The following is a 26156-nucleotide window of genomic DNA, read 5'->3' as shown; positions in this document are numbered from 1 at the left end:
AGTATGCACGATACCTAAACGTGTTAGTTATGAAGTTAACTGTCATTTAGTAGGTCTTAAATGTTATCTTACCTATGTAAGTTGCAAAAGTAACTTAATTTCTATACATTATTACTTACATCAGTAGTTTAATTGATGTAGCAATTAGCATAGCACAGTGGACTAAACAGATGCTGAAAAATGTTAATTATTTTCCTTTTCTTGGAGTCTGAGTCCATAATTTCATACACAAATATAGCAGTATCCTGACTGTATGAAAACTGCATGCAAGTCATTCCTTCAATGTGTCATCTGAAGAATCCTCTAAAAAGTGTACTGTTGATGACACAGATGGTAAATTTCTGAAAAGTACAAAACAATGCTTTTTTCAGTGTGCTAGTTCTGTAGATAAGTTTGTATCCATGAGTATGACTACTGGTCATGTTAAGAACTATGACTGCGAGTTCCGGGAAGATGGCGGAAGAGTAAGACGTGGAGATCACCTTCCTTCCCACAGATACACCAGAAATACATCTACACGTGGAACAACTCCTATAGAACACCTACTGAACACTGGCAGAAGACCTCAGACCTCCCAAAAGGCAAGAACCCCCCCCCCCCACACACACACACACGTACCTGGGTAGGGCAAAAGAAAAAAGAATGAACAGAGACAAAAGGATAGGGCCGGGACCTGCACCAGTGGGAGAGAGCCGTCAAGGAGGAAAAGTTTCTACACACTAGGAAGCCCCTTTGCGGGCTGAGACTGTGGGTGGCGGAGGGGGAAAGCTTCAGAGCCCCGGAGGAGAGCACAGCACAGGGGTGCGGCGGATAAAGCGGCGAGATTCCCGCACAGAGGATCAGGGCCGACCGGCACTCACCTGCCGAGAGGCTTGTCTGCTCACTCGCCGGGGCGGGCGGGGCTGGGAGCTGAGGCTCGGGCTTCGGTCGGAGCGCCGGGAGAGGACTGGGGCTGGCGGCGTGCACACAGCCTGAAGGGGAATAGTGCGCCACGGCTGGCCGGGAGGGAGTCCGGGAAAAGTCTGGAGCTGCCGAAGAGACAAGAGACTTTTTCTTCCCTCTTTGTTTCCTGGTGCGCGAGGAGAGCGGATTAGGAGCGCTGCTTAAAGGAGCCCCAGAGACGGGCGCGAGCCGCGGCTCAAAGCGTGGACCCCAGAGACGAGCATGGGACGCTAAGGCTGCTGCTGCCGCCACCAAGAAGCCTGTGTGCAAACACAGGTCACTATCCACACTCCTCTTCCGGAGAGCCTGTGCGGCTCGCCACTGCCAGGTTCTCGGGATCCACGGACAACTTCCCCGGAAGAACGCACGGCGCCTCAGGCTGGTGCAACGTCTCGCCGGCCTCTGCCGCCGCAGGCCCGCCCCGCACTCCGTGCCCCTCCCTCCCCGCCGGCCTGAGTGCGCCAGAGCCCCCGAATCAGCGGCTCCTTTAACCCCGTCCTGTCTGAGAGAAGAACAGACGCCCTCCGGTGACCTACACGCAGAGGCGGGGCCAAATCCAAAGCTGAGCCCCTGTGAGCTGTGAGAAGAGAAAGGGAAATCTCTCCCAGCAGCCTCAGGAGCAGCGGATTAAAGCTCCACAATCAATTTGATGTACCCAGCATCTGTGGAATACATGAATAGACAACGAATCATCCCAAATTAAGGAGGGTACCTTGAGAGCAAGATTTATGATTTTTTCCCCTTTTCCTTTTTTTGTGAGTGTATATGTGTATGCTTCTGTGTGAGATTTTGTCTGTATAGCTTTGCTTCCACCATTTGTCCTAGGGTTCTAGCCGTCCGTTTTTTTTTTGTTGTTGTTTAAAATTTTTCTTAATAATTACTTTTTATTTTAATAACTTTTATTTTATCTTCATTCTTTCTTTCCTTCCTTCCCTCCTTTAGACAACGAATCATCCCAAATTGAGGAGGTGGACTTTGAGAGCAAGATTTATCATTTTTTCCCCTTTTCCTCTTTTTGTCAGTGTGTATGTGTATGCTTCTGTGTGAGATTTTCTCTGTATAGCTTTGCTTCCACCATTTGTCCTAGGGCTCTATCAGTCCGTTTTTTTTTTTTTTCTCTTAATAATTATTTATTTATTTTAATAACTTTATATTTTATCTTACTTTTTTTATTTTACTTTATCTTCTTTCTTTCTTTTTTCTTCCTTCCCTCCTTCCTTCCTTCCTCCCTCCCTCCTCCTCTCCCTCCATTCTTTCTTTCTTCCTTCCTTTCTTTCTTTCTTTATACTTCTACTAATTCTTCTTTTTTTAACATCTTTATTGGGGTATAATTTCTTTACAATGGTGTGTTAGTTTCTGCTTTATAACAAAGTGAATCAGTTATACATATACATATGTTCACATATCTCTTCCCTCTTGAGTCTCCCTCCCTCCCACCCTCCCTATCCCACCCCTCCAGGCGGTTACAAAGCACCGAGCCGATATCCCTGTGCCACGGGGCAGCTTCCCACTAGCTATCTACCTTACGTTTGGTAGTGTATATAAGTCCATGCCTCTCTCTCGCCCTGTCACAGCTCACCCTTCCCCCTCCCCATATCCTCAAGTCCATTCTCCAGTAGGTCTGTGTCTTTATTCCTGTCTTACCCCTAGGTTCTTCATGACATTTTTTTTTTCTTAAATTCCATATATATGTGTTAGCATACGGTATTTGTCTTTCTCTTTCTGCCTTACTCCACTCTGTATGACAGACTCCAGGTCTATCCACCTCATTACAAATAGCTCAATTTCGTTTCTTTTTATGGCTGAGTAATATTGCATTGTATATATGTGCCACATCTTCTTTATCCATTCATCCAATGATGGGCACTTAGGTTGTTTCCATCTCCAGGCTATTGTAAATAGAGCTACAATGAACATTTTGGTACATGACTCTTTTTGAACTACGGTTTTCTCAGGGTATATGCCCAGTAGTGGGATTGCTGGGTCATATGGTAGTTCTATTTGTAGTTTTTTAAGGAACCTCCATATTGTTCTCCATAGTGGCTGAACCAATTCACATTCCCACCAGCAGTGCAAGAGGGTTCCCTTTTCTCCACACCCTCTCCAGCATTTATTGTTTCTAGATTTTTTTGATGATGGCCATTCTGACTGGTGTAAGATGATATCTCATTGTAGTTTTCATTTGCATTTCTCTAATGATTAAAAATGTTGAGCATTCTTTCATGTGTTTGTTGGCAGTCTGTATATTTTCTTTGGAGAAATGTCTATTTAGGTCTTCTGCCCATTTTGGATTGGGTTGTTTGTTTTTTTGTTATTGAGCTACATGAGCTTGTAAATTTTGGAAATTAATCCTTTGTCAGTTGCTTCATTTGCAAATATTTTCTCCCATTCTAAGGGTTGTCTTTTTGTCTTGTTTATGGTTTCCTTTGCTGTGCAAAAGCTTTGAAGTTTCATTAGGTCCCATTTGTTTATTTTTATTTTTATTTCCATTTCTCTAGGAGGTGGGTCAAAAAGGATCTTGCTGTGATTTATGTCATAGAGTGTCTTGCCTATGTTTTCCTCTAAGAGTTTGATAGTTCCTGGCCTTACATTTAGGTGTTTAATCCATTTTGAGCTTATTTTTATGTATGGTGTTAGGGAGTGATCTAATCTCATACTTTTACATGTACCTGTTCAGTTTTCCCAGCACAACTTATTGAAGAGGCTGTCCTTTCTCCACTGTACATTCCTGCCTCCTTTATCAAAGATAAGGTGACCATATGTGCATGGGTTTATCTCTGGGCTTTCTATCCTGTTTGATTGATCTATCTTTCTGTTTTTGTGCCAGTACCATACTGTCTTGCTTACTGTAGCTTTGTAGTATAGTCTGAAGTCAGGGACCCTGATTCCTCCAGCTCTGTTTTTCATTCTCAAGATTGCTTTGGCTATTCAGGGTCTTTTGTGTTTCCATACAAAATGTGGAATTTTTTGTTCTAGTTCTGTGAAAAATGCCAGTGGTAGTTTGATAGGGATTACATTGAATCTATAGATTGCTTTGGGTAGTAGAGTCATTTTCACAATGTTGAGTCTTCCAATCCAAGAACATGGTATATCTCTCCATATATTTGTATCATCTTTAATTTCTTTCATCAGTGTCTTATAATTTTCTGCATAGAGGTCTTTTGTCCTTTTCGGTAGGTTTATTCCTAGATATTTTATTCTTCTTGTTGAAATGGTAAATGGGAGTGTTTTCTTGATTTCACTTTCAGATTTTTCATCATTAGTGTATAAGAATGCCAGAGATTTCTGTGCATTAATTTTGTATCCTGCTACTTTACCAAATTCATTGATTAGCTCTAGCAGTTTTCTGGTAGCATCTTTAGGATTCTCTATGTAAAGTATCATGTCACCTGCAAACAGTGACAGCTTTACTTCTTCTTTTCCAATTTGGATTCCTTTTATTTCTTTTTCTTCTCTGATTGTTGTGGCTAAAACTTCCAGAACTATGTTGAATAATAGTGGTGAGAATGGGCCACCTTGTCTTATTCCTAATGTTAGTGGAAATGGTTTCAGTTTTTCACCATTGAGACTGATGTTGGCTGTGGGTTTGTCATATATGGCCTTTATTATGTTGAGGTAAGTTCCCTCTATGCCTACTTTCTGGAGGGTTTTTATCATAAATTGTTTTGGATTTTGTCAAAAGCTTTTTCAGGGAAGTTTTCAACTATAATCTCTTCAAATATTTTCTCAGTCCCTTTCTTTTTCTCTTCTTCTTCTGGAACCCCTATAATTCGAACGTTGGTGCGTTTAATGTTGTCCCAGAGGTCTCTGAGACTGTCCTCAAGTCTTTTCATTATTTTTTCTTTATCCTGCTCTGCAGTAGTTATTTCCACTATTTTATCTTCCAGGTCACTTATCCGTTCTTCTGCCTCAGTTATTCTGCTATTGATCCTACCTAGAGTCTTTTTCATTTCATTTATTGTGTTGTTCATTATTGTTTGTTTCATCTTTAGTTCTTCTAGGTCCTTGTTAAATGTTTCTTGCATCTTGTCCATTCTATTTCCAAGATTTTGGATCATCTTTACTATCATTATTCTGAATTCTTTTTCAGGTAGACTTCCTATTTCCTCTTCATTTGTTAGGTCTGGTGCATTTTTATCTTGCTCCTTCATCTGCTGTGTGTTTTTCTGTCTTCTCATTTTGCTTATCTTACTGTGTTTGGAGTCTACTTTTCGCAGGCTGCAGGTTCGTAGTTCCCATTGTCTTTGGTGTCTGTCCCCAGTGGCTAAGGTTGGTTCAGTGGGTTGTGTAGGCTTCCTGGTGGAGGGGACTATTGCCTGTGTTCTGGTGGATGAGGCTGGATCTTGTCTCTCTAGTGGGCAGGTTCACGTCTGGTGGTGTGTTTTGGGGTGTCTGTGGACTTATTATGATTTTAGGCAGCCTCTCTGCTAATGGGTGGGGTTGTGTTCCTGTTTTGCTAGTTGTTTGGCATAGGCTGTCCAGCACTGTAGCTTGCTGGTCGTTGAGTGAAGCTGGGTGCTGGTGTTGAGATGGAGATCTCTGGGAGATTTTCGCCGTTTGATATTATGTGGAGCTGGGAGGTCTCTTGTTGACCAGGGTACTGAAGTTGGCTCTCCCATCTCAGAGGCACAGCACTGACTCCTGGCTGCAGCAGCAAGAGCCTTTCATCCACACAGCTCAGAATAAAAGGGAGAAAAGGTAGAGAGAAAGTATTAGTAGAAGTAGGAAGAAAGAAAGAAAGAAAGAAAGAAAGGAGGGAAAGAAGGAAGGAGGGAAGGAAGGAAGGAAGAAAGAAAGAAGAAAAGAAGGAAAGGAAAGAAAGCAGGGACGGAGGGAGGGAGGGAAGAAGCAAGGAAGGAAGCAAAAAAGAAAGAAAGAAAGAAGATACAGTAAAATAAAATAAAGTGTAATAAAGTTATTAAATTAAAAAGTAATTATTTAGGAAAAAAAGGGACGGATAGAACCTTAGGACAAATGGTGGAAGCAAAGCTATACAGACAAAATTTTACACAGAAGCATACACATACACCCTCACAAAAAGAGGTAAAGGGGAAAAAATCATAAATCTTGCTCTCAAAGTCCACCTCCTCAATTTGGGATGATTCGTTGTCTAAAGGAGGGAAGGAAGGAAGGGAGGGAGGAAGGGAGGAAAGAAGGAAGGAGAAAGAAAGAAAGAAGGTAAAGTATAATAAAGTTATTAAAATTATTAAGAAAAAAATTAAAAAAAAAAAAAAACGGATGGCTAGAACCCTAGGACAAATGGTGGAAGCAAAGCTATACAGACAAAATCTCACACAGAAGCATACACATACACACTCACAAAAAGAGGAAAAGGGGAAAAAATCATAAATCTTGCTCTCAAAGTCCACCTCCTCAATTTGGGATGATTCGTTGTCTATTCATGTATTCCACAGATGCAGGGCACATCAAGTTGATTGTGGAGCTTTAATCTGCTGCTTCTGAGGCTGCTGGGAGAGATTTCCCTTTGTCTTCTTTGTTCTCACAGCTCACAGGGGCTCAGCTTGGGATTTGGCCCCACCTCTGCGTGTAGGTCGCTGGAGGGCGTCTGTTTTTTGCTCAGACAGGACGGGGTTAAAGGAGCCGCTGATTCGGGGGCTCTGGCGCACTCAGGCCGGGGGGAGGGAGGGGCAAGGCGTGCGGGGCGGGCCTGTGGCGGCAGAGGCCAGCATGACGTTGCACCAGCCTGTGGCCCGCCATACGTTCTCCCGGAGAAGTTGTCCCTGGATCCCGGGAACCTGGCAGTGGCGGGCTGCACAGGCTCACCAGAAGAGCAGTGTGGATAGTGACCTGTGCTCGCACACAGGCCTCTTGGTGGTGGCAGAAGCAGCCTTAGCATCTCCTGCCCGTCTCTGGGGTCCACGCTTTTAGCTGCGGCTCGCGCCCGTCTCTGGGGTTCGCGCTTTTAGCCGCGGCTCACGCCCATCTCTGGTATCCGCGTTTTTAGCTGCGGCTCGCGCCCATCTCTGGAGTTCCTTTAAGCAGCACTCTTAAACCCAGGAAACAAAGAGGGAAGAAAAAGTCTACTGCCTCTTCGGCAGGTCCAGACCTTTTCCCGGACTCCCTCCCGGCTAGCCGTGGTGCACTAAGCCCTTCAGGCTGTGTTCATGCAGCCAATCCCAGTCCTCTCCCTAGCTCCGACCAAAGCCCGAGTCTCAGCTCGCAGCCCCACCCTCCCTGGCGGGTGAGCAGACAAGCCTCTTGGGCTGGTGAGTGCCGGTCGGCACCGATCCTCTGTGCGGGAATCTCCCTGCTTTGCCCTCTGCACCCCTGTTGCTGTGCTCTCCTCCTTGGCTCCGAAGCTTCCCCGTCTGCCTCCCACAGTCTCCGCCCATGAAGGGGCTTCCTAGTGTGTGGAAACCTTTCCTCCTTCACAGTTCCCTCCCATTGGTGCAGGTGCCATCCCTATTCTTTTGTCTCTGCTTTTTCTTTTGCCCTACACAGGTACGTGGGGGGTTTCTTGCCTTTTGGGAGGTCTGAGGTCTTCTGCCACCATTCAGTAGGTGTTCTGTAGGAGTTGTTCCACGTGTAGATGTATTTCTGGTGTATCTGTGGGGAGGAAGGTGATCTCCACATATTACACTTCCGCCATCTTCCCCTCCCAGCTACTAAATCTTTCTACTTTTTCTCCCTTTTATTCTCAGCCGTGTGGATGAAAGGCTCTTGCTGCTGCAGCCAGGTGTCAGTGCTGTGCCTCTGAGGTGGGAGAGCCAACTTCAGGACACTGGTCCACAAGAGACTTCCCAGCTCCACATAATACCAAATGGCGAAAATCTCCCAGAGATCTCCATCTCAACACCAGTACCCAGCTTCACTCAACGATCAGCAACCTACAGTGCACGACATCCTATGCCAAACAACTAGCAAGGCAAGAACACACCCCCTGCCATTAGCAGAGAGGCTGCCTAAAACCATAATAAGTCCACAGACACCCCAAAACACACCACCAGACGTGGACCTGCCCACCAGAAAGACAAGATCCAGCTTCATCCATCAGAACATGGGCACTAGTTCTCTCCACCAGGAAGCCTACACAACCCACTGAACCAAACTTAGCCACTGGAGACAGACACCAAAAACAACGGGAACTACGAACCTGCAGCCTGCAAAAAGGAGACCCCAAACACAGTAAGATAAGCAAAATGAGAGCACAGAAAAACACACAGCAGATGAAGGAGCAAGATAAAAACCAACCAGACCTAACAAATGAAGAGGAAATAGGAAGTCTACCTGAAAAAGAATTCAGAATAATGATAGTAAAGATGATCCAAAATCTTGGAAATAGAATAGACAAGATGCAGGAAACATTTTTCAAGGACCTAGAAGAACTAAAGATGAAACAAACAATGATGAACAACACAATAAATGAAATGAAAAAGACTTTAGGTAGGATCAATAGCAGAATAACTGAGGCAGAAGAACGGATAAGTGACCTGGAAAATAAAATAGTGGAAATAACTACTGCAGAGCAGGATAAAGAAAAAATAATGAAAAGACCTGAGGACAGTCTCAGAGACCTCTGGGACAACATTAAACGCACCAACGTTCGAATTATAGGGGTTCCAGAAGAAGAAGAGAAAAAGAAAGGGACTGAGAAAATATTTGAAGAGATTATAGTTGAAAACTTCCCTAATATGGGAAAGGAAATAGTTAATCAAGTCCAGGAAGCACAGAGTCCCATACAGGATACATCCAAGGAGAAATACGCCAAGACACATATTAATCAAACTGTCAAAAATTAAATACAAAGAAAACATATTAAAAGCAGAAAGGGAAAAACAACAAATAACACACAAGGGAATCCCCATAAGGTTAACAGCTGATCTTTCTGCAGAAACTCTGCAAACCAGAAGGGAGTGGCAGGACATACTGAAAGTGATGAAGGAGAAAAACCTGCAACAAAGATTACTCTACCCAGCAAGGATCTCATTCAGATTTAATGGAGAAATTAAAACCTTTACAGACAAGCAAAAGCTGAGAGAGTTCAGCACTACCAAACCAGCTCTACAACAACTGGTAAAGGAACTTTTCTAGGCAAGAAACACAAGAGAAGGAAAAGACCTAAAATAACAAACCCAAAACAATTAAGAAAATGGTAATAGGAATGTACATATCGATAATTACCTAAATGTAAATGAACTAAATGCTCCCACCAAAAGACACAGATTGGCTGAATGGATAGAAAAACAAGACCCATATATGTGCTGTCTACAAAAGACCCACTTCAGACCTAGAGACACATACAGACTGAAAGTAAAGGGATGGAAAAAGATATTTCATGCAAATGGAAATCAAAAGAAAACTGGAGTAGCAATTCTCATATCAGACAAAATACACTTTAAAATAAAGACTATTAGAAGAGTCAAAGAAGGACACTACATAATGATCAAGGGATCGATCCAAGAAGAAGATATAACAATTGTAAATATTTATGCACCCAACATAGGAGCACCTCAATACATAAGGCAAATACTAACAGCCATAAAAGGGGAAATCGACAGTAACATATTCATAGTAGGGGACTTTAACACCCCACTTTCACCCATGGAGAGATCATCCAAAATGAAAATAAATAAGGAAACACAAGCTTTAAATGATACATTAAACAAGATGGACTTAATTGATATTTATAGGACATTGCATCCAAAAACAACAGAATACACATTTTTCTCAAGTGCTCATGGAACGTTCTCCAGGATAGATCATATCTTGGGTCACAAATCAAGCCTTGGTAAATTTAAGAAAATCGAAATTGTATCAAGTATCTTTTCTGACCACAATACTATGAGACTAGATATCAATTACAGGAAAAGATCTGTAAAAAATACAAACACATGGAGGCTAAACAATACACTACTTAATAACGAAGTGATCACTGAAGAAATCAAAGAGGAAATTAAAAAATACCTAGAAACAAATGACAATGGAGATACGATGACCCAAAATCTATGGGATGCAGCAAAAGCAGTTGTAAGAGGAAAGTTTATAGCAATACAATCCTACCTTATGAAACAGAAAACATCTTGAATAAACAACCTAACCTTTCACCTCAAGCAATTAGAGAAAGAACAAAAAACCCCCAAAGTTAGCAGAAGGAACGAAATCATAAAAATCAGATCAGAAATAAATGAAAAAGAAATGAAGGAAACAATAGCAAAGATCAATAAAACTAAAAGCTGGTTCTTTGAGAAGGTAAACAAAATTGATAAACCATTAGTCAGACTCATCAAGAAAAAAAGGGAGAAGACTCAAATCAATAGAATTAGAAATGATAAAGGAGAAATAACAACTGACACTGCAGAAATACAAACGATCATGAGAGATTACTACAAGCAACTCTATGCCAATAAAATGGACAACCTGGAAGAAATGACAAATTCTTAGAAATGCACAACCTGCCGAGACTGAATCAGGAAGAAATGGAAAATATGAACAGACCAATCACAAACACTGACATTGAAACTGTGATTAAAAATCTTCCAAGAAAAGCCAAGTACCAGATGGCTTCACAGGTGAATTCTATCAAGCATTTAGAGAACAGCTAACACCTATCCTTCTCAAACTCTTCCAAAAAAATATAGCAGAGGGAGGAACACTCCCAAACTCGTTCTACGAGGCCACCATCACCCTGATACCAAAACCAGACAAGGATGTCACAAAGAAAGAAAACTACAGTCCAATATCACTGATGAACATAGATGCAAAAATCCTCAACAAAATACTAGCAAGCAGAATCCAACAGCACATTAAAAGGATCATACACCATGATCAAGTGGGGTTTATTCCAGGAATGCAAGGATTCTTCAGTATACGCAAATCAATCAACGTGATACACCGTATTAACAAACTGAAGGAGAGAAACCATATGATCGTCTCAATAGATGCAGACAAAGCTTTCGACAAAATTCAACACCAATTTATGATAAAAACCTGGCAGAGAGTAGGCATAGAGGGAACTTTCCTCAACATAATAAAGGCCATATATGACAAGCCCACAGCCAACATCATCCTCAATGGTGAAAAACTGAAAGCATTTCCACTAAGATCAGGAACAAGACAAGGTTGCCCACTCTCACCACTCTTATTCAACATAGTTCTGGAAGTTTTAGCCACAACAATCAGAGAAGAAAAAGAAATAAAAGGAATCCAAATCAGAAAAGAAGAAGTAAAGCTGTCACTGTTTGCAGGTGACATGATACTTTACATAGAGAATCCTAAAGATGCTACCAGAAAACTGCTAGAGCTAATCAATGAATTTGGTAAAGTAGCAGGATACAAAATTAATGCACAGAAATCTCTGGCATTCTTATACACTAATGATGAAAAATCTGAAAGTGAAATCAAGAAAACACTCCCATTTACCATTTCAACAAGAAGAATAAAATATCTAGGAATAAACCTACCTAAGGAGACAAAACACCTGTATGCAGAAAATTATAATACAATGATGAAAGAAATTAAAGATGATACCAATATATGGAGAGATATACCATGTTCTTGGATTGGAAGACAACATTGTGAAAATGACTCTACTACCCAAAGCAATCTACAGATTCAATGCAATCCCTATCAAACTATCATGGGCATTTTTCACAGAACTAGAACAAAAAAATTCACAATTTGTATGGAAACACAAAAGACCCCAAATAGCCAAAGCAATCTTGAGAATGAAAAACGGAGCTGGAGGAATCAGGGTCCCTGACTTCAGACTATACTACAAAGCTACAGTAAGCAAGACAGTACGGTACTGGCACAAAAACAGATAGATCAATGGAACAGGATAGAAAGCCCAGAGATAAACCCATGCACATTTGGTCACCTTATCTTTGATAAAGGAGGCAGGAATGTACAGTGGAGAAAGAACAGCCTCTTCAATAAGTTGTGCTGGGAAAACTGAACAGGTACATGTAAAAGTATGAGATTAGATCACTCCCTAACACCATACATAAAAATAAGCTCAAAATGGATTAAAGACCTAAATGTAAGGCCAGAAACTATCAAACTCTTAGAGGAAAACATAGGCAAGACACTCTATGACATAAATCACAGCAAGATCCTTTTTGACCCACCTCCTAGAGAAATGGAAATAAAAACAAAAATAAACAAATGGGACCTAATGAAACTTCAAAGCTTTTGCACAGCAAAGGAAACCATAAACAAGACAAAAAGACAACCCTTAGAATGGGAGAAAATATTTGCAAATGAAGCAACTGACAAAGGATTAATTTCCAAAATTTACAAGCAGCTTATGTAGCTCAATAACAAAAAAACAAACAACCCAATCCAAAAATGGGCAGAAGACCTAAATAGACATTTCTCCAAAGAAGATATACAGACTGCCAACAAACACATGAGAGAATGCTCAACATTTTTAATCATTAGAGAAATGCAAATGAAAACTACAATGAGATATCATCTCACACCAGTCAGAATGGCCATCAAAAAATCTAGAAACAATAAATGCTGGAGAGGGTGTGGAGAAAAGGGAACCCTCTTGCACTGTTGGTGGGAATGTAAATTGATACAACCACTGTGGAGAACAATATGGAGGTTCCTTAGAAAACTACAAATAGAACTACCATATGACCCAGCAATCCCACTACTGGCCATATACCCTGAGAAAACCATAGTTCAAAAAGAGTCATGTACCAAAATATTCATTGCAGCTCTATTTACAATAGCCCGGAGATGGAAACAACCTAAGTGCCCATCATCGGATGAATGGATAAAGAAGATGTGGCACATATATACAATGGAATATTACTCAGCCATAAAAAGAAACAAAATTGAGCTATTTGTAATGAGGTGGATAGACCTGGAGTCTGTCATCCAGAGTGAAGTAAGTCAGAAAGAGAGAGACAAATACCGTATGCTAACACATATATATGGAATTTAAGAAAAAAAAAATGTCATGAAGAACCTAGGGGTAAGACAGGAATAAAGACACAGACCTACTAGAGAATGGACTTGAGGATATGGGGAGTGGGAAGGGTAAGCTGTGACAAAACGAGAGAGAGGCATGGACATATATACACTACCAAACGTAAGGTAGATAGCTAGTGGGAATCAGCCACATAGCACAGGGAGATCAGCTCGGTGCTTTGTGATCGCCTGAAGGGGTGTGATAGGGAGGGTGGGAGGGAGGGAGATGCAAGAGGGAAGAGATATGGGAACATATGTATATATATAACTGATTCATTTTGTTGTAAAGCAGAAACTAACACACCATTGTAAAGCAATTATACTCCAAAAAAAAAAAAGCATAAAAAAAAAGTAAATTGTCTAAATCATGTAAATAAAAAAAAAATAAATGTCCTTATGGAAACCACTGTGACTCAGTTGACTAATCTTTGTGTCTGTTGTCAGTCAAATAAGGTTTTTCAAGCTCAGCAAGTGTTGACATTTCTTTGTTCTTTGTTGCAGGGGGCTGTACTATGCGTTGCGGAATGTGTAGCAGCATCCCTGGCCTCTACCCACTAGATGCCAGTAGCACCTTCACTGTTGGGATAACCAAAAAATGTTTCCAGACATTGCCAAATGTTCCCCAGGAGTTGAAATTTCCCCTAGTTGAGAACCACTGCAGTAGAGTTTGAGACAATCCCCCTCTGTAGAGGTGCAGGGAGCTGTGAATAAGCTACTGGCAGACACCATGCTCTTTTCCGATTCCAACTTTTGATCATGACTTTTCCCCTCCCTCTTTCCTGGGCTATCTTCCTTCTCAGCTCAGTGCCACCTCCTTTAATCTACCCTCTTCAAGCTTCACAGCCTCACCTTTGCGTCCCTCGTTTTATTGAACTCTTCTGTTTTTGTATGTGTGTCCCTGTCAGACTTTGAACATTTCAAGGGTATGAAATGTGTTTTCATCTGTGTAACTCCAGTATCTGGTATGTTGTAAACAAGTGTGCTTGCTGGATGTTTAACAAAATAATAAAAGTTGATCATACATTTTCAATGTTAAAAAAAAAAAAAGAACTGTGGCTGCATTTATGCCACAAGTATTTTGAATGCTTTGGCTTTAGTTAAATGAGGATTGTCAAAAGAACAACTGTGGCATATGCTTGAGCTCCTAAGCTATTAAGGGCCCAGCAGGCCTTACTGGTTTTCTTTCAAGATAGAGGGAAAGTCTTATTATATATGAAGTGCTGGAGAAAGGCAAACTTGTATCAGATAACATCTTATAAACCACAAACAGTTCTGTTTATCTGTTCAGTTTCAAGGTTTAGGCCTATATTCCATTGATAACGATTGGAATTTGAAAGGAAGATTGCAGCCATGCCTGTCTCCCACCCTTCCTCATAAAAGTTTCTCTTCCCTGCTACCAGTCTACACTCGTAAAAGGGAAAAAAAATAGGGAAAATAAACTTTAAAGTTACATGTTATAGTTATGAACCATATTGAGATAATTTCAACCTAAATTAATATAAGAAAATCTAGAGAGATAAAATAGAAAAGGACTAACCATGATAATTCCTGGCATCAGCTGCCATCAAAATGGGAAAATAAAATCAGAAAAGAATGTTCTGAAAGCTTTGGTCAATTCATTCCTCAAGTTCTTTCTCCTTTAGTGAATATTGAGTTTTCACAAGTTTCAACTGAGTTCTTAACGTTTTGCTCCTTGGGAGTACTGGCTAGAAATCTTGTGATTAGAGCCATGTTACCCTGACTTAGCAGTGCTTACCAATACATCTCTGACAAAAGATTCTCGGGAGCACCTGTACACCATGATTTAAAAAAAAACCATGGATGGACCTAGAGGGTATGATGCTAAGTGAAATATGTCAGACAAAGAAAGACAAATACTATTTAATCTCACATATATGTGGAATCTAAAGGACAAAACAAACAAAAGAAAATGAAAACAGACTCATAAATACAGAGACCAAATGGGTGGTTGCCTGAGAGAAGGAGAGTGAGGGATTGGATGAAATATGTGAAGGGGATTAAGAGGTACAAACTTTCAGTTATAAAATAAATAAGCCATGGTATACAGCTAAGGAATATAGTTACTAATATTATAAATAACCTTATATGAGGACAGATGGTTATTACACTTACCGTGGTAATCACTTCATAATGTATGTAAATGTCAAATCACAATGTAGTACACCTGAAACTAACATAATATTGTATGTCAACTATATTTCAACTAAAAAATGATAATTTGTTTGCTGTTACAGCCTCCATTCCCCTGTCCCTACCCCCCGTCACTACATGGGAGAACCTTTCACTGTTATGAAAGTATGATTCACATACCTTATAGTCAAGTAGCATAATGGATATTAATCAATTACTTAATGAACAGTAACAGAAAAAATGAGGGTAAGGAAAAAAATTGGGAAAATAAAGCCGAGCCCTTGTTCTCTTCAGTTGTGTATTTATGTAATGAGTTTGGATTATATAGTTTAAGGCCAGGTCTGCATATGAAATTAGGAACTGAGAAAATTAGGAGGAGGATGTGGAATTGAAATGATTTTTCCTTATCCACCAAAATATTTCAGGACTCTGTGTATGTGTGTGTGTGTCTGTGTGTTCTGTGTATGTGTGTGTGTGTCTGTGTTCTAAGTTCTATTAAAGACTATCTTCCTTTTTAGTTTCCTTGATTTTGCATATGAGGTACACTTTCACAAATAATAGAATTTGGGACATTATGGATTTTAAATTCAAAATTATTTACCAGGTGATGAAAACATAATGTTATCCAATCACGTATGTGTTGAAAATACATTCAAGTTGGAAGATAGCCAGTGAGGCTTAATGCAACAGAGTACGAAAAAATGTTTGATATTGTTTCAGGTTCTACATTGCAGTTACTCTTTATTAAACTTCAACTTGTCACATTCTCAGTTAGTATTAGAGAAGAATGTACACACATACTTAAAAACACTATTAAATATTATTAAATATTCTTCTTAGTCCCAACTATGCATGTATGTGAGGCATGGCTTTCTTCACATATTAAACCCAAACAGCATATTGCAACAGATTTAATATAAAAGCAGACATAAGAACCAACTTATTTGGTACTTAGACATTGAAAAGACTTGCAAGAAAAATAGGAAAAATAGTTATTTTTATTCATAATCATTCTTTTTCATAAAAATACCATTATGTTAATAAGTAATGTTTATTATTTCTAAATGAAAAATAATTATTTTACAATTTTTCTCAGTTTTAATTTCTAATATGGTAAGTTTTAATAACTATAATAATACTCTGGGGTTATTAATAACGTTAAGGCTATACAGGGATTTTATGATGAAACATTTGGAGACCACTGACCTATGTATTTCAACTCTGGAGTAAGTATGGGGAAGGTGTATTAAGAATTTGTAGAGTTTTAAAAAAAGGCTCAAAGAGGACAATGAAAAATAAGGAAAATGATGGTTTTATACATGTTCAGAAACATCCTGCTTACATATTTTTCTCATTTTTAATATTAGCATGATTAAAGTTAGAGTGAAATTAAAATCTTGTTTTGGGACCAGACAGCGGTTCTCCAGATCTAAGTTGCCATCACTCGAGGAAAAGCAGCAGAGAGCATCCTTCGGGTTACATGCGTGAATGCGCTGGGGATTACACATAGTTCAGGAAATTTATTTCAGATGTCTGATCTCTGAATCTTGCTTTGCATGCGGAAGGTTGTATTTCCCTTAAGATTTAGGGAAATAGAAATGGAAGCTATCTCATGGGACAGGTTTCTTAATGGCCATGTGAGATAGCTAAATTAAATTAAATATTTGAGAAAGCAATATTTTCGAACAATGTCTCATTATTTAATTCATCTTCTTATCAAGATTGGAATAAAGATATCTTTGGTTCACAGACAGTCTACTAATGGTGGATACAAATCAGTGAAGAGTGCTGGAGATACATGATGTGGCAGCCACATGCAACCCACAGACATGAGAGTGAGGCTAGCTTAGACCATCCAGCCTCGCTTAAGCCAGCAGACAAAGGCACTCTGAGGGCCAACCAAAGAAGCATCAAGTTGGGAACAGACTGAATTGTTCATCCATTGAATTTTTTGCATGAAATATTGTGAGTTTGAGACAGTAAGTTTTTGGATTTTTTTTTTGAGGTGGCAGCATGATACTGAACTCTCCCATTTCATGTCCCATTTGTTTGCTTGTTAAATGCAAACTAGGCCCTATGAAAATATCCATATTTTTTGTTTAATTAACTTGAAAGGATTCTTACAAAACCCATGATATAAATTAAGAGAATGGATGCCTTACTGTTCATCAGAGATTACATAATAAGCCTATTTTCTTGCATATCTGAAGATAAGTTCCTTAAGACTATATATTATGCTTTCTTCGCATCTTGGATTATAAAGACAAATGATAATTTTGAAAGCGTATTTGCATATCTTTTCTCAGAATGTATAGTGTCTTTTGAAACATTTTCTGCCATTTGAAACTCCTCTTTTAGTGTTATCTCTGTCTCTTTCTGTCTGTGTGTCTGTCTCCCGTGTCCCCTGCATCGCCAGGCGGACTCTCAACCACTGTGCCACCAGGGAAGCCCTTGTTCTCTTTCTTTAGATAAAAGATTGTTGATACTTGTTTGCATGCCGTTAAGCTATGGATTAGTGTTATCCTTTTACATCTTCATTTTAAGGTATATTATGGTCTATTCAGAGTTGTTTTAATTCTAGAGCTAGCTTAGACTTACGATTTATGTATGACCTTTCTAAGGTCTTTACTGAATATCACAGATATTCAATTAAGTCTCTCCACTTGGCTGTTTGAACCTTGAATGTCTCAAGCCCCTCTGTGAGCTGCGGGACTGTTCACCTTACATTGCTCCAGTAGCAATTTTCCTAGCCTTGTGGGTTTTCCCCTTGCATATACACATATTTTTTATTCAATGATTACCATATCAGTGCACTTAGGTGCAAATGTCAGAGATTTCCTTCTTTTCCCTCTCCTCCCCTCCTCCTTCTTTGAACTTTACTCACTTAAATTTACTTAACACCAGCCAACTCATTTTGCAGTCTCTGGTTCCTTATCCCAACTCACCAACAGGCTACTTCAGGTTATGTGCCTTATCTGTAATATCTTTCATTTAATCCTCATTCCGTCATTGCCTTCCTTCCCAAACAAAGCCCATATGCAAGAGCTGCACCCCATAATTTTGTTGGAAGAATCAAGAGAATTAGTTAATGAAACAAATTAGAAAATTGTGATTAACAGATTAAATGATCTATTAGGTATGGGCTTGCTTTTATCTTGGACAGGGATTATCTTTCTGATATTCTGTGACTTCTGCTGAATTTAGGACTGTTCTTCATACTTATGGCTTGTGTCTTAGACATTTCCTGAAACCTATGTTTTATTTCCTTTCCTTTGGTCTGAGATGGTAGAGTTATTTATCTAATTAGAAGAGGTAAGAAGTGATCTTATTACATTTTCAGCCAAACATTTTTTCTTAGTACTTAAACAATAGCTGTTTTCTGAGATTATTTGTATAGCTCAACAAAAGCTGTATCAATACCCGTTTTATTTGTGTCTTTAAATCTTATTGATAAAATATTTTAATAAACAAAATGAAATGGTAACAATGGCATGAAGATAAGGGTCTCATGTTCTGAGAACACAAAATTATTATTCTTCAAAAGTGAAACATTGGTGGGCTTCCCTGGTGGTGCAGTGGTTGAGAGTCCGCCTGCCGATGCAGGGGACACGGGTTCGTGCCTGGGTCCGGGAAGATCCCACATGCCGTGGAGCGGCTGGGCCCGTGAGCCATGGCCGCTGAGCCTGCGCGTCCGGAGCCTGTGCTGCGCAACGGGAGAGGCCACAACAGTGAGAGGCCCTCGTACAGCAAAAAAAAAAAGAAGTGAAACATTGGAGAACAGTTTGAAGTTGCCATCTGGAGTAATAATAAGCTCAGTAAGATAGCAGATGTCAAGGCCAGTTTCTCCTAGTCAAAACCAAATGTAACAAGTAACTAAATTTTTCACTGGGGGACAATTTGTTTTGGGGGAACTTTCTAACTTTCTAATGATCACTAACCTCTCATTTGTATTGCCCAAACAGCCTGAAGCATAGTTATCATCTCCCTGGATGATCTTTTTCTCATTAAAAAAAAAAGTACTGTGTTATTGAAGACAGATTGTTGTTAATCTGATCTCTCTCCTTTCATGATCTCTTTAATTGTTGAAAATGAGTCATTTGGGAAGTGGAATTAAAGTGCGGTAATTTTTGCAATATCTAACTGAATAAAAATTTCACATTATCTTTCTTCTTTTAATTCACTGAGTGCCTTCAATATCATGCATAGGTTAACTAATCTTTTGTATATATCATATACCTTTATATCATTTTAAACATGTCTTTGCAATCCTACCAAGCTAATTTCCAAACTCCTTGTTGACAACTATGATATAATCACATTGGTGTATCTCAAACATTACAATACTACACTTTTCCTTCACAGTTTGGACCTTTGTTAAAAATAACTGAGAATGTATTCTTAAATTCTTCTCAAATATTTTACTCAGGTCTAAGCTATGGAAATAACCTATATGTACACATATTTGTCTGAAAGTAACTATTGATCCATTAACACACCTAATTTCATGATATTAACTGAACGTCTGCTACATCACATCCAACCAAAATGACATATAGGACAAATAAAAGTAATCTTCAGTATATGGATGGAAAAAGTAAATTGTTTCATTACATTACATATTTTTCATACAGGTCATTGTCATTTAAAATATCCTATATATCTTCTCTATATGATACAGTTTCTGTGAAATAGTCCTTGAATATCTTCCCATCGAAATTAATATGTCTAAACATGTACCTGAAAGTAAAGTTTATTTTTCTTACTTATTTGACCAGATTTTTGCTTATTTGTTACTCCCTGGAAGGATCCCAAAATCTGGGTCCATTTTCTATACACCAAAAGCAAAATTTCCCATGACTGAGTCATTTTATGTTTTTCGCTGATATTTTTATAAATATAATTTCACATTGAAAAATATTTTATAAATTAAAAAATGAATGTTTACTATAGACATTTCCATATAAATAATAACTATCATACTTAACATTTATCTGGAAAAAGTAAGATGAATATAAATCAAAGCTGAATGAATATAAATCATAGTGATTTTCATAATATGAAAAAAATATTCATTCATTCACCTACATGAACAGTCAACTCAGTCATCTGTACTGTTGATGGGAAAACTATGGGTGAGTGTATTCTAAACGATGTACATTTTTATTTTAAATCCCAATACATATTTTTGCAGCATATCTATTGTCTTGATTATATTTTGCTGTGATTTCCAATAAGTTAATCAGCTCTCACTTGTTTAATTATTAAAAGAAAAAAAAGAGGCATGATCACTAGTGAGAAAAGCAGTGTGGGATTTATTTTCAAAAGTTTATATTAAAAAATCACATGTGTATTATTGAGTCAAAATTAGAGTAATTGTTTTGTGTGTTTAATCAAAAAAGACACATTGTAAAAATATGACTCTACACATTTTTCCAGATTAATCATTTTCCTTGTGTAAACTTTTTCCCAAGTGTTACTAAATTTCTTCTGCATCACTTTTTTTGAAGTATAATTCTATAACAGACATAATTTTTGAAGTAACTAATAATACATATTTTTTATTTTTTTTATTTTTTTTGTGGTATACGGGCCTCTCACTGTTGTGGCCTCTCCCGTTGCGCAGCACAGGCTCCAGACACGAAGGCCCAGCGGCCGTGGCTCACGGGTCCAGCCGCTCCATGGCATGTGAGATCTTCACGGACCGGGGCACCAACCTGTGTCCCCTGCATCGGCAGGCGGACTCTCAACCACTGCGCCACCAGGGAAGCCCCTAATGTGTTTTGATATATGCATATACCTGTGAAATCATCACCATCATACACATACATCCTTTCCTAAATTGTGTATATACCGCATGTTATTTTTGGAAAGTGACAATGGGGTTGAGTTCCCTTCTGTTTTTATCCCTCCTATATGTTGAGGACATTTGATACATAAGTTTATGTATTCTATCTAACACTTTAACATAGTTTTTAAAAGATGGTCTATGCAATCTAGATAATAGCTCATTCTTAATATTTTTGCTGGCACAGTCTCTGCTCAGATGTTTATAGGGAGAGATATTTATTGAATATTTAGAGTATGTGAAAAATAATATGACAAATGCACAATTGTTGAATTTACAAAGTATTTTTGATTTAAAAAATTCTCTAAGGGATTTTAAAAACAATTCCAAATCAAATTCTTCATTTCCACAGGTGAGCAAACCAATATTAAATGATTAAGTAATTTTTCAAATGATAAAAACTTTTTTTCCATAGGCAAATTAGACAAAATACAACCTTTCTTATACTCACTCCAAAATATTTTGCATTTTGTAATGTAATTATTTTCTGATAATACCTAAGAAAGAATGCCCAAAGAGAGCCGGGGGTCTCAAAGGAAAATGTGGGGATGGGAGGAGGAATTCATAAAAAGAACTGGATGCTGACAGAGGGAATACAGGATGACCACGGAATTTATTTTACGGCTGGAAAAGAAATTCTTTACGCTTCCAAGCCAATAGAATTTAATAACTTCCATTATATGTTTCACATTTTCCTTTTTTGAAAAAATGTATAGTTTTGTGGTTATTCTATGCCTATTATTCTATTGTATAACAGGTATTTTGTAGGCAATCAACTTGCCTAGATTTCTTTTCAATGGATCTCATATGCTGAGGTTTGCTTTAATTATACAATTCAGTTCATGGCATATTATCTATATTGCCCTGTAAAAGCCCTTTATGCATGTATGTGTGAATATATGAATGTGTGAACGTATGTATTTATGTATATATGTGCTTATGTATATAACTATTTATTTACTTTCTTTTTTTCTGAACCAGATGGAGAGGCTCATATGTAAGCAAGAGGTCTTGGAAGTTGAAGTGGATGTAGTGGGGTTGTCTTTCTTCAGGTAGGTTGCGTATGTTCTTTGTTCAAGAGGAATGGTGTGCATAGATCATTTAATGGCGAAAGGTTGAGATTATAGAAATGCTTATGGGGCTCCAATATTCTTCCCTTCATTCTTACATGGTAATAAAATCCCAGGTTTTTAGTTGGTGTATTCTCATTTGGGAAAAAAAAAAAAAAAAAATTCTTGCAACGAGGTATGGCCATGTGACTACACTTCTAATCAATTAGATGCATGTGAAAGTGCCAGCTACTAGCTTCTAGGAGCTATTAGAAAAAGATGGCTCTTATTTATTCCTTGCCTCTTTCCTTCTTCACTCAGTCCTTCCTGATGGCTATAACAAGGATTTTGTTTTCCGGGTTGGATTAGTAATGATGGTTGCCAGGATTTCTGATGACCTTAGAGGTGCCATATCAGCCCTGATTGCTTATGTTTGAAATTTTAGGGAAAGAACCCCTCTCTTACTTAATTCACTGCTATTTTTGGCTTTCAATAACTCACAGCAGATCTTATCAATTCTAATTGATAAACCTAACAATGTGTTTTATAAACAAAAGATGCACTAACTTGGTTATTTATTTTATCATTTTAAAAGGGTGGAGGAGAATGTCAAGATAAGAAGAGGACAAGGAGTACATGGTTGTTAGAAATTTTAACCTTGTTTAAATTAATGATAATGAGTCTAGTGTTTGGAATATAGAAGATTGCCCTTTAAGAGATAAGGAAATAGAAAAATTTTAGAGGTTAAATAAAATGCCCCAAATCACAAGACTGGCAAACGATTTAGCTGAGATTTAAACCAAAGCCTGACACAGGGTAGGTGATAATAACTTTAGGCTACATATGCTCTCATTCCTAATAGGAGGTGAGAATTAAATTTAATCACAGGGTAATGACAATCCTTGTTAAAGGTGATGAATGCAAATATCCAGCCAGCTCAGATTAATAGTTTTGACTTCACCAGCCAGGAATAGGGTAAAAGAAACCATAGCAGGGCTTCCCTGGTGGCGCAGTGGTTGAGAGTCCGCCTGCCGATGCAGGGGACATGGGTTCGTGCCCCGGTCCGGGAAGATCCCACATGCCGCGGAGCGGCTGGGCCCGTGAGCCATGGCCGCTGAGCCTGCGCATCCGGAGACTGTGCTCCACAACGTGAGAGGCCACAACAGTGAGAGGACCGCATAACGCAAAAAAAAAAAAAAAAAAAAAAAACAAACAGAAACCATAGCAGAGTAGATCAACAGAATTAGAGATGATAAAACCTAGATACTGTGATGAGAAGGTGGTAGCCGCTATAAATTCAATAGAAAGAGAAAAGGGAGTTAGCAGAACAAATGAGACATAATTGTCATGGAGGCATAAGGGAAAGGAAATGTCTATGCAAATGAATTTCAACTGGATCAGTCATTCTTTGGACACACTTCTAAATTAAAGAACTTCAGAAATGTAGAATTTTAGAACTGAATGATACAACAAATGTTTAAAGATAACAATTCTGCTCATTTTAAAACTTAAAATGCTAAAGATTCATAGATTTGTTTTTAGGTAAAGACTCCATAGTGCACATTTTATTCAAACTTAGCCATTAGATAACATAGAAAGGAGTTCAACAACATCAAGTTATGTTAACGGACATATTTATACTTCACCCTTTTGTTATAACCAATTTTCATTTCTTTTCTACAACTGGATTGTATGTTATCCTAAAACTTTAAGCACATTTTCAATGTCTGATTATTAAACAAATAGCATTGGCAACATTATGAAAAAGTAAGACTATGGATCATGTTTACTTTAAATGAGAAAAATACATTATCTCAGCTTTTTAGTATTTGGGAGACATTCTGAATTTTACTTGCCTGAGAAAGGTTAGTAAAATTGTTATGTTAATACATTTTGGAATATTTGATATTAATTTTTAGGAAAGAATATTCAGAAATGTGAAAAATTGTTGGCGACATTTTTTTTAGGCAAATTACCACAGGACCTGCAATAAGTGCTATGAAGGATAAAATAATGATCGACAATCTTTGCATATTTGTTTTCAGTAAAATTACTTATTCTACAATTGTGAAAACTATCACTTACTGATATTGAGTTTGTTTTCAAGCCAATCTAACCTATTCTCATCTGCTACTCTAATTACTGTATTTAGATTCAAATTCTACTTCTGACATTTCTCAAAACATTTATGATTTCCCTAATGCGTTATATATCTTTAGTAGAAATTAGAGATTTTAAAATGTTAAAGAACTTACTACATTATTGGATTATCGAATCAAATAATTCTACTCACACAGTATGTATAAAGATGTCAATTAACTCTGTCTACCTATCTATCTATCTATCTATCTATCTATCTATCTATCTATCTATTTATCTACCTATACCATGGAATGAAAAGGAAATGTAAGTACTCAACAAATATTAAATAAACGGACAATATATTGGTAATTTATAGGCTAGAATCACATCCAATTATTGACGTGTCATTTAGCAAGAAAAAACACATCTGGCATTTCTGAGTTATTTGAGGTAAGGGTTTAATTTTCTGACGAAATCGGTAGGCTGGGTATGGTGCTTCCCTTGTGGCTCCAAAGCACTACTGCAAATTCCATCCAGAAGTCCCTGATTATCTTTCTAATTCTTATCTATAGATCAGTTTCATTACCTAATCATCCATTTACACCATCCTAAACCCACTGGGGCAATATGCTAAATTGTCTGCATTGGCCTAGATTTTTGAAATAGAAAACCCTGTTCAGAAATTGTCTAAATTTCAGCCTTCATCAGGTGCCATCTTTTCTTTTGAAGCCCTGATATCATGAGAAAAAAGAGAGACTAGACCTTAACAAAGGCTTCCTAGGCTTATCTCCTTAGAAGGGAGAATAATATCTTTTATTCCTTCTCAATTAATCCATATCTGGAGAAGGCAGTATGATAAAACTAAATTTCCAATAGATGCTACATTACATTTTAAAACAAATAATCACTACATTAAAAAGCATATCAACTCATATGTCATTTATGTCATTATCATTATTAATATATTCTGTCCAAAATCAAACAAATAATTATCGACTGCTCTTGAACTGAGACCCTCTAATATTCATTACAGTGTTCTTTCTATTATGAAAATATTGGTCAATATTTAGGTTTAAATGTCCTCAAAATCTTTTTTTTTCTGTCTCATGACTGAAATTTAAATACACAGATTCACATACATGGTATCATTAGATTTATTTCTCTTTTCTTAAGTTTCTGAGGAAAACTTTAAGGGGAGGGGAATGGGGACACCATCTCACTAACTGAGTATACTAGTTCATTATACTCTTTTAGAACCATGGAAGGTAACTCCACTTAGTCACACTGGCGTAGGAGGAATCAGAAGTAGCAATTTGTATAAAGTGCCTCCTGATCTTAATATCCACCCTCTGAGAAAGTTTTTCTACTAGTAGTTAAACAGAGCAAATTGGGTCACTACATCAGTTTTTCAACATGATCTTATGTACTTAAGTTTTTGAAATTCAGTCAATTATAAACATATATACTCTTAGGATGTGTTTCTCTTTATATTTACATGGTATAAAAACAAGGTCCTTATATTTTCCTTGAAGAAAACATTGTAATGAAACTTTATTCTAATAAAATTATTGACCAAAGCAAAGGACTTAGACTATTTCTAATGAACTGTTGCATAAAATATTCCTATCAATCTAGACAGGTAGTCATCAAGAATACAGATAATCATAAGCAAATGTAAAACTAACAGCTATATTCAGTGGTTGATAAACTATCTTCACAAAAAGAGTTAAACTGAGAAGCCTGGGAAAATGATGATATCCTTATATGAAAAATCAAAAGAATTTCAGCTTCTGTAACAACCTGCTCTGAGATCAGGGCAATGTTAAATCCATCAATCATTAACCTTGAAAACTTTTCTATATGTGTATTTCCTCAGCCTTTACAGTGAAAGACATAACATGTAGGATCAATGAAGGACACACCCTCAATCTATGTCACTTTTTCTTTCTTAAATTTAGTTTAGTGCTTATATTAATCAGTGATTCTAATCACGCTAACTCTTCTACTCTTCTTTCCAACTAAATGAGTAATACAATTTTGTTTTCCCATTGATAACACTTCAGGTTTTCATCAGAGATAGTATAATTATTGTGTACGAACAGGGACCTTGAATGAAATCAAAGTCAATGAATACTGATCTTGACAGT

The sequence above is a fragment of the Globicephala melas genome, chromosome 18 (assembly GCF_963455315.2).
Source record: "Globicephala melas chromosome 18, mGloMel1.2, whole genome shotgun sequence".
In the NCBI taxonomy this organism is placed as follows: domain Eukaryota; kingdom Metazoa; phylum Chordata; class Mammalia; order Artiodactyla; family Delphinidae; genus Globicephala; species Globicephala melas.
Note: the sequence above shows the minus strand (reverse complement) of the source record.